This window comes from Pinus tabuliformis, chromosome 7 (genome assembly GCF_031772625.1).
Source record: "Pinus tabuliformis cultivar Carrire ecotype Pingquan chromosome 7, CPIR1, whole genome shotgun sequence".
In the NCBI taxonomy this organism is placed as follows: Eukaryota; Viridiplantae; Streptophyta; class Pinopsida; order Pinales; family Pinaceae; genus Pinus; species Pinus tabuliformis.
In genome coordinates this window covers 328,373,805-328,388,947 of record NC_142293.1, presented here as the reverse complement: position 1 = coordinate 328,388,947, position 15,143 = coordinate 328,373,805, and positions in this window count along the sequence as shown.

Here is a 15,143-nt window from a genome sequence, read left to right as displayed (position 1 = left end):
AGGAAAACATGTTGAGGATGTTTGTACTGCAGAAACCACACAAGTGGGAGGAGTACCCCCACTTGGTAGAGTTCACCTACAATAATGGGCATCACGAATCATTGGGGATGAGCCCCTTTGAGGTGTTGTACGAAAGAAAGTGCCGAGTACCAACTGATTGGGGTAGTCCAGTTAATAAATTAGCATTAGGACCTGATATGCTAACTGAAATGGATGCTAGCGTTAAAAAAAATCGCTAGAATTTGAAAGCCGCTCAAGATAGGCAAAAGGAGTACGCAGATAAGAAAAGAACTCATAAAGAATTCCAGTTGGGGGACCATGTATATTTGAAAGTTAATCCCCAGAAAAGTACTTTACAGTGGAAGGGTTGCACTAAATTGGCACCTAGGTACTGTGGACCCTTTCAAATATTGGAACAGATTGGGCTCGTGGCATACAAGTTAGCACTCCCAGGCCATATTCGAGACCATAGCATTTTTCATTTGTCCTTGTTAAAGAAATATGTGTATGACCCTCGACATATTATTAACTGGGAAAATATACAGGTATTAAAAGAATAAATCATTGATTTATAGATTATTATTTTAGAAAGACCTCTAACAGCAAATTACCTTTGTGTAGGTCGAACCCGAGGGAGAGTTTCTGGTAGAGCTTCTTCGTATCCTCGATCAAAGAGAAACCATTTTGCAGAAACGAGTCATCACAGGTTAAAGTGCAATGGAAGCACTTTGGCCCAGATGAGGCTACTTGGGAAGAGGAGGAAGCTATGCGTGAAGCATACCCGACACTATTTGCTTGAAAAGAACACCGAGGATGGTGTTCCTCTCAAGGGGAGGGAGCTGTAACACCCATTGATGCTCCAACATTCATTTTTACAAAGTTTTACTTATTTACTGTCAATTTTACTTTCGTGTTAACCTAGAATGTAAAACTATTAGGTTGCAAATCTAGAACATGTGTTTTTAATGATTAATTTAAAGAATTTGATCAATTTTTAAAATAACTAAAGAATAAATTAGAATAAATCTTGAAACAATTATAAGTAGTTTTCCCATATTTTCCTTGAAAAGGAGAAAGGATAGAACCTTGGGGGGGGTTGGAAAAAATCTATTGGGGAAATAATACTGTTGTGGATGGTTTCATCCTAGAGCTAGACAAAATAGCCAGTGGGAATAAGACCTTGTGAAATAGCCGAGAGGTACGAGACTTGAGGCTGGACATAGTCTGGACGCCTAAGGTACCAAGTTGTTTAGCCACTATTAGGAGTTGGAAGAGCTCAGAGGGGGAACTCTTGATGTAATTTTCAGGTCCATGGTTGGGTGGTGAGACTTGCCAAGCAAAGATAAACAAACACACGGCTAATAAGTAAAGCAGGAAACAGATAAGTAGAAATCCTATAATTATTAAGTATTAGTAGGTGACCGATTCTCTACTCTACTTTATGAATTGAACAGATTAAAATGTTAAAGAAATGAATAGTATGAATATGTCAATAATAGATTCTAGGCATATTGTCATCACTTATAATCTCAATACAGTAAATTAGTTACCAATATCAGTGCTTCAAAGGAAAATAAAGTGACGAAATTAGTTTCCTCTACTGAAACAAAATACTCTAATTATTCCAAGATTTAAGTAAAAGATTAATTTTCGTGGAAAATCTGTGAATTTGTATTATTCTCTATTAGACTGTGGATACATTTCAACTGAAATTTGTATCGAATAAAACCTGAATCTTGACATGTTTTTATTCAAACCCTTTTAATAAAAGAATACACACGAGAAGGATAATTATAGAGTTCATCTACGACAGATAATTTAAAGAGATATACTTCTTAGATATTACAATATCTAACTGAAATAATCTGTCTCAGTAAAAGTCGTTAACCTTAATCTATAACCATAAAACAGAGAAAAGGACCAATTATTTTAAGTATCATGCATTTGTACAGTTATAAGTTGAATAATTACTTAAGTAGCCAACCCCATTCCGGAAAAACACCTTACGGTGAACCATTCAGAAAAATAACAGAGAAAACATTTGAATTTGCAAATACGGTTCAACATTCAAGTCTTTGATGCAAATTGTATGCATAAGTTATGAGAAAAAATTATCAATATAAATGTTGGACGAAAGTGTGGGCACAATTGTCCCCCATTTCCCTATTCTATACTAACTTTAAAGCCCTTACATCTTTTGCACAACTGTGAGGCTTCGACTGTGCAAGTCACTCAATAAGTTAAGAAATGTAAGCCTAACTTTCATCTAGCTAAGACCAGAGTTGCCATCAAGGATTCGCCAGAGAATAAAAAAGGAACCAACCTGAAATCAAAGATTGAACTAGGTTAGAACGCAGTGCCACATCGATAAATGGCCATTGGAAGGTATGCAAAACCCTGCAATGGAATATACCTACAAACAGTCAGAGTGTTAGAATAAGCCTGAGAAGAAACGTAAGGATTATCATAGAGAAAGACAAACTATGAGAGGCGGGCTTACCTGAAGGTAGAGTTGTCAAACAGCCACGACAAGATGCACCTGCAAATCACATTTTAACATATCAATTCATTGAATAATCAAAGAACCTTGTATTCATTCAAGCACGGGTCTATCTACCTTACCTCAGAATGAAGGGTGGAGGTCTCAACGCATTAATCCTGAACGATGAAACTGCCATTAACAGTCCCATCTATGCAGGAGCTGAAGCGAGGGTTTATTCAGAGCATATATGGTAGAACATATACAAAATACATAACAACTCAAAGTATTAAGGTCGAAAACAAGTTTACGTTTACCTGTAGGCCAGTGGAAGCCTTTTCCACCATTTCTGCAGTCTTGTTACATGCTGTTGCAGAGCCACAACTCTCTCATCTCAGAACAAACCAAATGAACTCTATCTCACAGGAGTTGCAATAACCTACCATATTCAAAACCTAATTTCCATGACCGTGGATCTTCTCGAATCCAAAAGTGGAGGGTTTGCTAGGTGCCAGGGTTTGAGGTCAGCCAAACAATTTCTTAAATGTAGGACCCGATGTCGAACGGAGATGACAAACAGAGGCCTCGGGGCTCTCTAGCATTAATGGAGAGTGCCACCCAATGCATGCCAGCGTGGGAGATATCAAGTGAATTATACGAATGTACACTATGGCTATTGTGTATCACAGCCTTAATCAATGATCCAATTAAATGAAATTCAATTAAACAATGAATATACCATAGCAATCATAAGGTTTGAATTTCGCAGTGGAGTTAGGATTAACTCATATATTCCTTGGGTCATCAATCCAAGTATTGTTATTTTAATTAAATAAAAAAATAGATACACACACACACACACATAATTATATATAATTAACATTAATTAGGTTAGGTCGTTACAAAGAGTGTCATATGACGAGAATTCTAGGAATTGTTTTCAATATGAGTTTAGTTGGTTTGAATCTTATTGTTTATAATTATTTATGGCTGTTTATAATGTTTATATTTAATAATATTAGTATTGTTTTTTTGGAAAATTTATTATAACCTAGGTGTAAAATTAACAATGAGGATAGTCATTCTTGCTGCTATCAACAAATGCAAGCTAACTTATCACTGTTATTCAGAAAGCCACACCACCTAGAATGACCCTATGGGATGTCTGTAAGTCTTGAGAAGTTAGCATATTTGTCAAAATTTAATAAGATTGCTATACTTAAGTCTCATATATATATATATATATATATATATATATATATATATATATATATATATATATATAATTTTATTGTGAACCACCTTGTTATGCTTAAGATTAGTCTCTTTATTATTTTACTTATTTTAAAAAAAGCTCTTAATATAATATTCAATATCAACTATTAAAATATGTTAGAAGTGTCAAATTTTTCTTTAGAATTAAGAATAATTTTGATAAAATTGTAAAAAAAAAATATTATCAAATTTAAAAATTCATCAATTATAAAAAATAATCTTAATACAAGAGTTAAACAAATTTTTACTCTTATTAATAAAAATAAATTATAAATAATATTTAAAAATAAATAATAACAAGGGCTACATAGTAGCTAGTACCTGCCACTTAATTTAAATATAACTTAATTAATTAAACTAATAGCAAAGACAAACATTTCATCACAAAAATAAAACAACTAATAAAATATTGTATTGTTGAATGTCATCACTAAAAATTAAGAAATATGATTAATTAATATTGTTTATAATAACATACATTTTTTTTCCAAAGGAAAAAACTGTAACTTTTTATTAAAAAGATAATGAAAAGTTACAACTGCATATGCACTGAAATATTCTGTAAACCGCCACAAAGGCCCGAGTGCTCTTGCACCCAACACATCGTTAGAAATCTAACGAGCACAAAGAAAAAAGAAAGAAAAAAAAAGAGATAAGAAGAGAAGAGAAAGGAAGAGGCAGGAAACTGAAATTGAGTAAAAACCTCACTTCAAGTTTTCCTCCCCTTTTTGTTTTCGACCTTACGCCACTCTCCTTGAGTGGGCTCGATCGAAGCAATAACTATCTGGGTTTCTGCATTCTGTGGGCCAGTTTCTTTGTCTGAATCTGAAGTGTCAGAGTGGTGTTGTCGTTTGATGCCTCCCATGCTTGGATCCACTCTTGTCGTCTCTGTCTTGTAATTCGGTGTGGCTTCCTTCTGATTCTCCATTTCTTGAGGTGTCCCAGTCTTCTTCGCAGGGGCCTCTTCCACCTCTGCTTCTGATTCTTCTTCCTCTGAGTCTGGGGGTGAAAATTTCCATCCTTTCTTCTGCTTCCCTTTCTGCTTCTTTTTATTGTTTACTTTCTTGTCTTCTGGACATGAACTTTACAGGTGTCCTGTCTGTCTACAGAGCCTGCATCTGAATGCCGTGTTTTCATAATCTAGTACTTGCAACCAGTTTTGTTGTTTGTAGATCAGCCTTATGTTGTCCGGCAGCCCTTTGCTTAAATCTACTTCCACACAGATACGTGCGAATGTGTAGATCCTTTCATCAATCCTTTCCAGATCCGTTTTGATATATTTCCCTAACCTGTTTCCAATGCCTTCCAAGACTTGTTCATTCCAAAAGTGCAGAGGAAGATTGTATAGTCTGACCCAGACCGGCATTTTGGTGACAATCATTTTGTTTGGGTCAAAATCAGGAAACCATGGGGTCATAAAAAGCCCCGAATATCACATTCCATGGTCCAGCTGGTGAAGATCCAATGGAATAGATCCAAATGTTTTGGCCAAAAGCTGTTGAAACGGCATATTAGGGCTTGCGTTTCGTAGGAATTTACGAAATCGTCAAGCCCTGAAGAATCTAAATTTAAGGCTGGTGTTTGCTCTGACTGATCTACTATGTATGGCCTGGGTATGTTTCCGCCTTGATCTAAAGAAGGCCCTATGTCTTTGCTGCCCTGAAGAATGTTTTTGTAGGATACACCTCCTTTGGGTTGCTGCTGGGGTGTAGATTTTTTCCCCTTTTCCCCCCCCAAGGAGCTTGGTTGTCCCTGAGGCAGAGCCCCTCGTCTCAATCTGAAGTTTAATGTAATGGTTGATCCAGGCCCAATCTCATAGCTATCAATCGATCTGAGATCCTGGAGAGTCCGCCTGCCACTGATGAGATGTTGGATCTGAACTGGGTAACCCATTTCAGCCCAAATCTGTTGTTTCAGCTGTAGGGAGGTGCTTCCTACATGAACCCAAACTAAACGAGATTTTCCCTGAGGGGGTTTAATCAGAATCTGAAAACAAGAAACTTTTACCTGCTCTGGCTGTAAGCCGGCCTCCAGATCTGACCCAGATTTTGATTGTTTTTCCTTGAAATTATCTGGATCTGCTAAAGATTTGACCAAATCAGGAAGATCCACCCCGGATCTGCAAGTTTTTGCCCGATCTTATGTGCTATTTGCCGGATCGGGGCTCCTATTTGGGATGTTGCTCTTTTGCATGATATGCTCTTCGATCCCTTTGTTAAGACGCAGCGTCGGGAGGATATGTGCCCAGATCTGTGCTGCCAAGAGCAAAAGAAACTCCACACATCGCGGATCCCCTACTTGATCTACGACTCTACCAATCAAAGACCGCCCTAAGTCGGCAGATCGAATCCACAGCGCCTCGAACTGAGGCATGGGAACTGCCGTACGCCTCTTTTCTCCATGATCGTAAACATATTTGCCATACCAATGTATAGCATTCACTAAGGAGGGCGTATCATTAAGGTACAAGGTAAGAACCTGTTGTTTTGGAGTGAAAAGCTCCGAGCAAACGTTTTCAGGTGCCGCCTTGACGTATACTACTTGCATCCTGAAAGAGGGAAAGCACACCGGTTGCATGTTATTTTGGTTCCACCCATAAAAAATCTTCTCCTCAGCAGATCCAGCCCAGGACCGAAGAGGGACAACGAATTCAGGGTATCCATCGGCCATGCGACTAGCCGATCCATAGCCAGTCAGGTCTTTTAGGGCCGCGACGGCGCAGGAAACCTTCTCTGAAACCCTAATTGCCAGAAACGCCTCCATCGCTCTCATAATCATGATCCGTTTATAATAACATACATATATATCTATGTGTTTTTTTTTATTAATATATATAACATTTATAATTAAATTTATTAAAATATGTTTTTAATATAATAATAAATGATTTTCAATTGAAATTATTGTGAAAAATCATAATTCAAGAAAATTAAAATAATAGAAAAAAGAAAAAGGAAAAATAAATAAAAAAATAAATAAAAAGGAAATAAAACGAAAAAATAAATAAATTAGTAACTAATAGAAATGAAAGTTACTAAACAACCCATAATAAGACCTCAACCAATCACCTTACAAACAAATAAATTTAAATAATATTACTAAATAACAAAAATTGAATTCCTAATGTTAAATTATGGATAAGTGCCATAATTTTTTTGTCAAAAACAGACTAATACCAAGTCAAAGGCAAAACTGAATACCATGCCTGCAACAAGTATAATAATAATATTTTCAAAAATATTTTAAAATAAAACATTTATTATATTAATCTACTTCATATAAATATATTTAATATTTAATATAAATTTTTAATAAATTTTTAATATAAATTTACAATATAACCATTTATGATTTTATATATATTATTTTTAAATTTATAATTATAGTTGTATTTTATTTTCAATTTTTTGGTAAATAAAAATATCATAAAATTTTAAATAAAGTTTTGAATTACTCATTATTAAATACTTAACATATGTATTTTTCATATGTATTTTTGAATGAATTATATATAAATAAAAAATTAATAAAACTAAATTTATAATATATATCTATTTAAAAATTCAATAAATTAATATATTATAAAATTTTGTCTCAAATAATAGTAATTATACAGTATATTAGAAGATTGATTTATGTTTATCAACATATTTTACAAATCATAAATAATGAGATTTTGTAATCATATAATAAGGACAAAAAAAGAATTGGAGAGTTGATTTATCTTCATCAACATATTTTATATAACTTATAAATTATTGGATTTTATTAAATGTATTTTTTTTTTGTAGTTATTTGTTTTATGTATTTAGATTGGTGTAATGTGGTTGTTTAATTTATATTACTATATATATATATTATGTTGTAAATTTATTTATATATAAAAAATTAATTATAGATAAATGTATTGTTAAAATATTTATTATTAAATTTTTGTAAATAATAACAATTAAATAAGGAAAAAAATTACACATCTTATATAAATTTATATCAAACTTAATTTAATATCAATTAATTAATTAAAAAATAAAAAATAATAATTTTAATTTGTTATTTTTAATTAAATTATTCATCTTTAAATTATTAAAAACACAATATTTTTACAATTAACTATTATAAAATGATCAAAGTGCATACACACGCGCAGATTAAAAACCTACTTATTATTTAACATTATTATTCTTACATTATAAAGATTAAATATATAATTAAAAGAACGAAAAAAATTTAGTCAAACAACGGCACAAAGTTAAACATATTTTACAGTTCAAAATTGGTTTATATAGAAGGTTCTAGGTAACAAATCTATGGTATTTAGTGGAGGAGATAACACAAAGCACCAAAATGCATGAGACGAAGTACTTTTAAATCATAGGATTGCATTGAGAGTAGGGAATCTTGGTTGTATAAATGACAAAGTTAATATAATAAAGTTTTTTTGAGGAGATAACACAAAGCACCAAAATGCATGAGAAGAAGTATTTTTAAATCATAGGATTGCATTGAGAGAAGGGAATCTTGGTTGTATAAATGACAAAGTTAAACATATTTTACGGTTCAAAATTGGTGTATACAGAAGGTTCTAGGTCTAGGTTTGGTTGTAACAGCTCTATAATATAGATGACAATTGTTTCATAGCCATTTCGGTTGGTGTGTAGTCTAATATGTGACATTTCTTTGATGTCATCGTAGTTGGTGCGTGGTGGTACTAATAAAATAATGCGCGGAAGTTTGAGATCTCTTTCATAGTCATTTATCACAAAAAGCTATAGTATATTATTTATTTATTTATTTTTTAATATAATAATTTTTTTGTGGAGACTATAAATTTATATATTTAAAGTATCTTTTTTAAATAACAACCCTTCATTATCTAACTAAAAATTATTTTTTATAGCAAAAATCAGTAATTCAACACCACCTCATAACATCGTTGGAAACACAATGCCTTTAAATTCATATTATGAAAGGTTTGATACCTATTTGTAGTATGCAATAGTTTACTATTGCCCATAATATGTACTTTTACACTTATTTGTGATGTGCATTACCTTTTATCCATGCTCATTTATCTAAATAAATAAAATTGGCATTTAGGGTTATTGGAGTTTGTGAAGGAAGTCTTTACCAGGTTATCACTCCATTTCCCTCAAGCTCTTATTCATATGGAAATAAGAGCCATTGAACTACAACATCGAAGGTATGGCCATCTTCATTATAGGGTCATCTCTTCTCTTAGTCAATTGGTTAATGACATTCTTGATATGAAGATAGATCATGAAGGTGTATGCAAAGGATGTTCTTTGGGGAAGCATACTAGAAAACCATTTCATCCTAATGATTCTAGATCTAAAGAAATATTAGATCTCATTCATTTCGATGTGTGTGGGCCCATGTTTTATAAGACACTTGCAGGTCATCTCTACTATATAACATTCATTGACGACAATTCGAGGAAGACATGGCTCTACTTACTCAAAACTAAATATGAAGTATTTGATAAGTTCAAGGAGTTTAGGGCCGAGCTGGAAACACTGATTGAAAAGAAGATAAAGACTCTAAGGTTTGACAATGGTGGGGAATACACCTCGAAGGAGTTAATCGCATATTGTAAGGATGTAGGTATTAAGAGAGAGATCACTGTTCCCTACAATCCCGAACAAAATGGATTGGCTGAAAGAAATAATAGGTCAATTGAAGAAGGTATTAGAAATATGCTCCTTGATCAAGATCTACTGAAGTACTTATGGGATGAAGCAATGATGACTTTCGTGTACGTAAAAATAGAAGTGGTCATAAGAGTCTTGATAATACTAGACCGAAGAAGTATTCATAGGAAAGAAGCCAAGTGTGGATCATTTCCGCATATTTGGAAGTCCAACATATGTCCATGTTCCGAAGGACAAGCGAAATAAGTTGGACTCAACAAGCATCAAGGGAATGTTCATTGGTTATAGTTTTTCCTCAAAAGCTTATAGAATCTACATAAAGGAGGGAAGATACATTGAAGTAAGCAGGGATGTCATATTTGATGAGAATCAAGCTTACAAGAAATCAAAGGATATTCTTATTAATTCTAATGACGAAGAAGTTCCTGTATTTGAAGATGAAGCTCATGAGAACTCTACTGTAAATGATGAAGAAGAAGGACCAAGTGAGCCTATTCAATTAGTGGTTATTCAAACCAAAAGGAAGAGGCCATATTGGTTGAGAGTTACATTAGAAGATGCTGAAGGACATGAAGCTGCGAAAGGGGCCTCTAGGGAAAGTAAGAAACCGAAAAGGTATTCTGGTTATGCTGCATATATGACAAAGTTGATTGAAGCCGAGCCATATACATTGTAGTAATTTTAGCATGAAGAGGTTTGGAAGAAAGATATGTAGGAAGAATATCAATCCATCATGAGAATGGGGTTTGGGAAATCGTTCTTAGACCTAGTGACAAATCGATTGTCACATCGAAGTGGATCTATAAGATCAAACATGATGTTGATGGAAGTATAGACAAGTATAAATCAAGGTTCGTTGCAAGGGGTTTCTCCCAAAAGGAAGGCATTGACTATGAAGAAAAATTTGCACCTACTACAAGGTACAATACCATTAGATCACTGGTTTCACCGGCTGCTACAATGGGGTGGAATATCCATCAAATGGATGTTAAGACCGCATTTTTGAATGAGACCATTGATGAGGAAGTGTATATAGAACATCCTGAAGAATTTGAAGTGAATAGTAGGGACTCTCATGTTTGCAGACTCAAGAAGGCTATATATGGCTTGAAGCAATCACCAAGGGAATGGTCAAGAATGGATGCATATCTTATCAAGATTGGGTTCATGAAGAGTACTGCTGATCCAAATCTATATATCAAGGTTGTGAATAATGAGCAAGTCATTATTCTACTATATATGAATGATCTATTCATCACTGGTGTAGAACGAAGAATTCAAGAATGCGAGAAGATGTTGGCAGCTGAATTTAAGATGAAATAGTTAAAACTGATGCATTACTACCTAGGTCTAGAAGTATGGCATAGACCTAGGGCGATATATTTGGGGCAAGGAAAGTACATCATCAAGTTATTGCAAAAATTTGGGATGATGGAATCCAAGCCGATGGTTACTCCTATGATCACCAATCTCAAGAAGTTGAGGAGTTCCAACTCGACTCTCGTGGATCCTACCTCATATCATCAGTTGGTGGGTTCCCTGATGTATATGGTAAATACTAGGCCAGATATATGTTTTGTAGTGAACATTCTTAGTCAGTTTCAATTGGAGCCTCGTCATGATCATTGGATAACTACAAAACATATATTGAGGTATCTTCGTGTCAATATACATCACTGCCTAAAGTAAGATAGTAAGGAAGTCAAGCTAATTGGCTCCACAGACTTTGATTGGGGTGGAAGTGAGACCAATGGAAGGAGAACTACTGGAGGATTCTTTAGTCTGGGAGCTGCAATGATCTTATGGATGAGTAGGAAGCAAGATCACAATGCATTGAGTAATGTCGATGTAGAATATGTGGCTGCATTTGAAGTAGGAAAATGGGTTGTTTGGTTAAGGAAGCTTCTGATAGACTTGTTTGAAAAGTCTCTGGGTCCTACTGTGATTAATTGTGATAATCAAAGTTGTATCAATATGTCTGGAGATCTCATGTTTCATTCAAGGAAAAAACATATCAATAAAAAGTTCCACTTTATTAGGAATTTGGTACAGGATGGGATCATGAAGCTAGAATATGTTCCAATAGAAGAAAAGGTAGCAGACATTTTGCCAAAGGCTCTTCCTAGTAAGAAGTTCAAATATCTAAGGAACCTGTCGGGTTTGGTAGATATTGGTGATTGTATTGATGATAAAGGAATGGGAGAGATTTGTTGAGGATCTGTGATTGAAGCATTGCCTAGGGAGACATCAAGTCGACACTATGTGTTGATTTCAGGAATGGAAACACACCTGTATGTTTGGGTTAGTGGTTAGCAAGTAAGCTTGATGGTACTTAGAGTGGTTGAAATATCGAGTCCACCTTAGTACCACTTGGATAGATTTCCCTGGTCAGGAATATGGTCCATGGCATTGCATTTCCTAAATTGTTGAGTGACTGGTTGGATAGATTTCCTGGTCAGGAATCTAGTCCATGGCATTGCGGTGCCTAAATTGTTGAGTGACTGGATAGATAGATTTCCTTGGTCAGGAATCTAGTCCATGGTATTGCAGTGCCTAAAGTTTTTTCATGTTTTCATATAGTTTGAGATCTTCCATTGTATTTGTACATTATGAAAACCTCCCTAGTTAAGAGGGAAAATAAGTGTGATTTTGGGGTAGTCTCTAGAGAAGAAGAAAATCAAAGTTTTGGTGCCTCTCTATCTCTTCCTTTCGTGGTTTGGTTTAGGAGATCGAAGTCTCTTAGGGTTTTGCTACTACTGGAAGTTGCATGTTGCTGGGATCTGCTGTATAGTCAAAGTTGCTGGAAAGGGTCGAAGATCTTGGAGGCTGACATGATGTGGATGGAAAGTATTGTCTTGGTCTAAGGTGAAGAGTCTTAAAGAATACTATTGAAAGCAAGAATTAGTTTGACAGGGTTTTCCCCTCGAGGGGGGTTTTTCCTTGGCATGTGCCTATATCTTGTGTCTCTTGTTTTGTGATATTCATGTATTTATAATTGATTGATGGAAGATAAGATAATAAAGAAGTAAAAGAAGCCAACAGACTCACAAGTAATTATCAAGATCGAAGAATAAAACCCTAACATAAAATCTTTGATTTTCCAACATATATATCCTGAAGTTCTCATTAGACACAAACTGGGTTTGCATTTCTTTCCTTGGACACTTGGAACTCATACAAACCATTTTCTCTACCTTTCAGTCTCCACTTGGGTTTGTTGGCTCACATGGTGCCTTACTAACATTTGTTAAGATGGAAAGGTTCCAATTAATTTGCACCTTTCCACATAACATTCTTGTATTAGCCATAAAAATATATGGGGTTAGTTCCCCACTTCTTCCTGTAACACATGACTTGCACACTTTCATATATGACGATTGATCCTAGAGTAGATAGATTATCCCCAATTCATATCAGATAGAAAAATGCACGGTGGATTACAAAATTTGCATTTCTGATGGATCCAACAACTATGATTAACTCAACCCAATGGTTCAAATCTATATTGGGTTGCAATGTTCGCAATGGTTAAGAGAGTAGCATTTTCAATGGATCCAACAACCATGATTAACTTGATCCAATGGTCCAAATCCATTTCAGGTTGTAATGTGAATGATGGTTAAGAGAGTTGCATTTTGATGGATCCAATGACCACAATTAACTCAATTTGATGGTCCAAATCCACATTGGATTACAATGTGCATGATGGTTAAGATAGTTGCATTTATGATGGATCAAATGGCCATAATAACTCGATCCGATGGTTAAAATCCATATCTAGTTGTGTATGTTCACAATGGTTAAGAGAGAGTTGCATTTTTGAAGGATCCAACGACTTATCTTGATCACTATCAACTATTCATACTGATATTATATAAAAGTTATGAGGGTGTCTAATGACCCCATTGAATTCTAATGGCATTGAGTTGTGTCATCTGTCAACCACCTATCTACCTCCACATGCCATCTCAACTACCACATGGCATTTCCCCCTCAAAATTGATGTCATAATATGGAAAATTTTGAATTTTCCATATATACATATATGTGTTTGTGTTCTCCATCAACAAATTTCATTTTCTAGAACTTTGGTCTACACTAAATTGGCAGGTTTGTTGCTATAATTTACCCATTGATTCGCTAATTCCAACCCTATAGTTGGAAAATTGACCTTTCTACTTGTATATTTATCATTCCCAGTGGATTTCTTCCTTTGAATTCCACCCATAATTGGAAATTTGACCCCATTTCCCCTCTTTGAGAAATTATATCAAACATTTTCCATGCAACCTATAATTTTTCTCTTAATAAGCGAAGTTGGAACCCTATGGTCTGAGTTTTGTAACCTATATTTTGATACCACTTTGTAATGCCCCTAGTCAACCATTGGGCGTATAATTACCACTGTAATTTTTTTTTTCTTTTGTCGGAAATTTCCCCTTGAATTCGATTCTTATAAAATATATCATGTGTGTCTAATACATTCTATTTTGCAATTCTCTCATGCATTAGAATATAAATTTATAATTAACAACAATTAAATTACTATTTATATGTAACATGTGAAAATACATAGACAATTATAGTGGAAAACATATAAGGATAAAAATAAAACTTATCTTTTAAAGGTCGTAATGATTGGATACAGACCTTAGATGTTCCATCCAACCATAGATGACATTTCTCACGATATCTTAGTAAGGGGACACCCTTGAGATGCAAGCTTGACTCCAAAAGCACAAAGACTAGCCAACTATGATACATAACCAATGTCGAACATGAACAATGCCAAGGTACGAAACCCCAAAGACGTCTAACCAACAATTTCACATTTCTCTTCAGGCTGCACAACCCAAGTTAGTGCACCCCCTTCTCTACACTCATAGTTCATCAAGCTATGTTGTTAGTCTTCCAGGGTTCCCAACTCGGGCCGGATTGGGATGTTTCAAAGCCCCGTGACTTATAGGAGTTCCAATTTCCATCATGAACCTCTAGGTACTCTTTGGCCTCCCAACAGAGAAATGTATCCCCTATCGTTAAATCCACCTAGGATTTTTATAGTGATTAAATATGTCACATGGTTAGAGCCTTCTCCCCATATAAGGAGTCTATTCATCCACACTTGGTCAAAATCCTTGAATTCCCCCTCGAATACACTAAAAATCTAATTTTTATGTGCACATTCCTTTTTTGACAAGTGGCATTCAAGGAAGTCACTTTATGGATTGTGTATAAAACATGTGCGCTTTTTACTTGGGATTATTTTAATAATGCCTTAGTCCCCTAGGCTTAATGACTTCATCACTTATCACTTAGCCCTCTTTTACACTCATGGATTCTTAACCCCCCATACTCTCTTGTTTGATTTGGTTTGCAACAATGATGCATTTTATTAATATATATGTTGTTAGGTCCCTATACTACTAGTGTAACCCCTTATTGTTATTAGTACAACCCCCTTATTATATTGTTGTGCCCATGTAGTCTCCATATTGTTATTATTGTGCCCCATAGAAGCCCACTACTGTTATTATTGTTCCCTTACATTATTATTGTTATGTTGGCTCTGATTATATTATGACCCCTTAGACTCCTATATATAGAAAGGAGGTCTTGTCATTTGTATCATTCAATAATTATTCATTTGTGTAATGTAAAGGAGGTTTCCCCCTTGAAGAGGCTTATTTTGAAGGCATTGATCTCTCTTCTCTATATTTTTG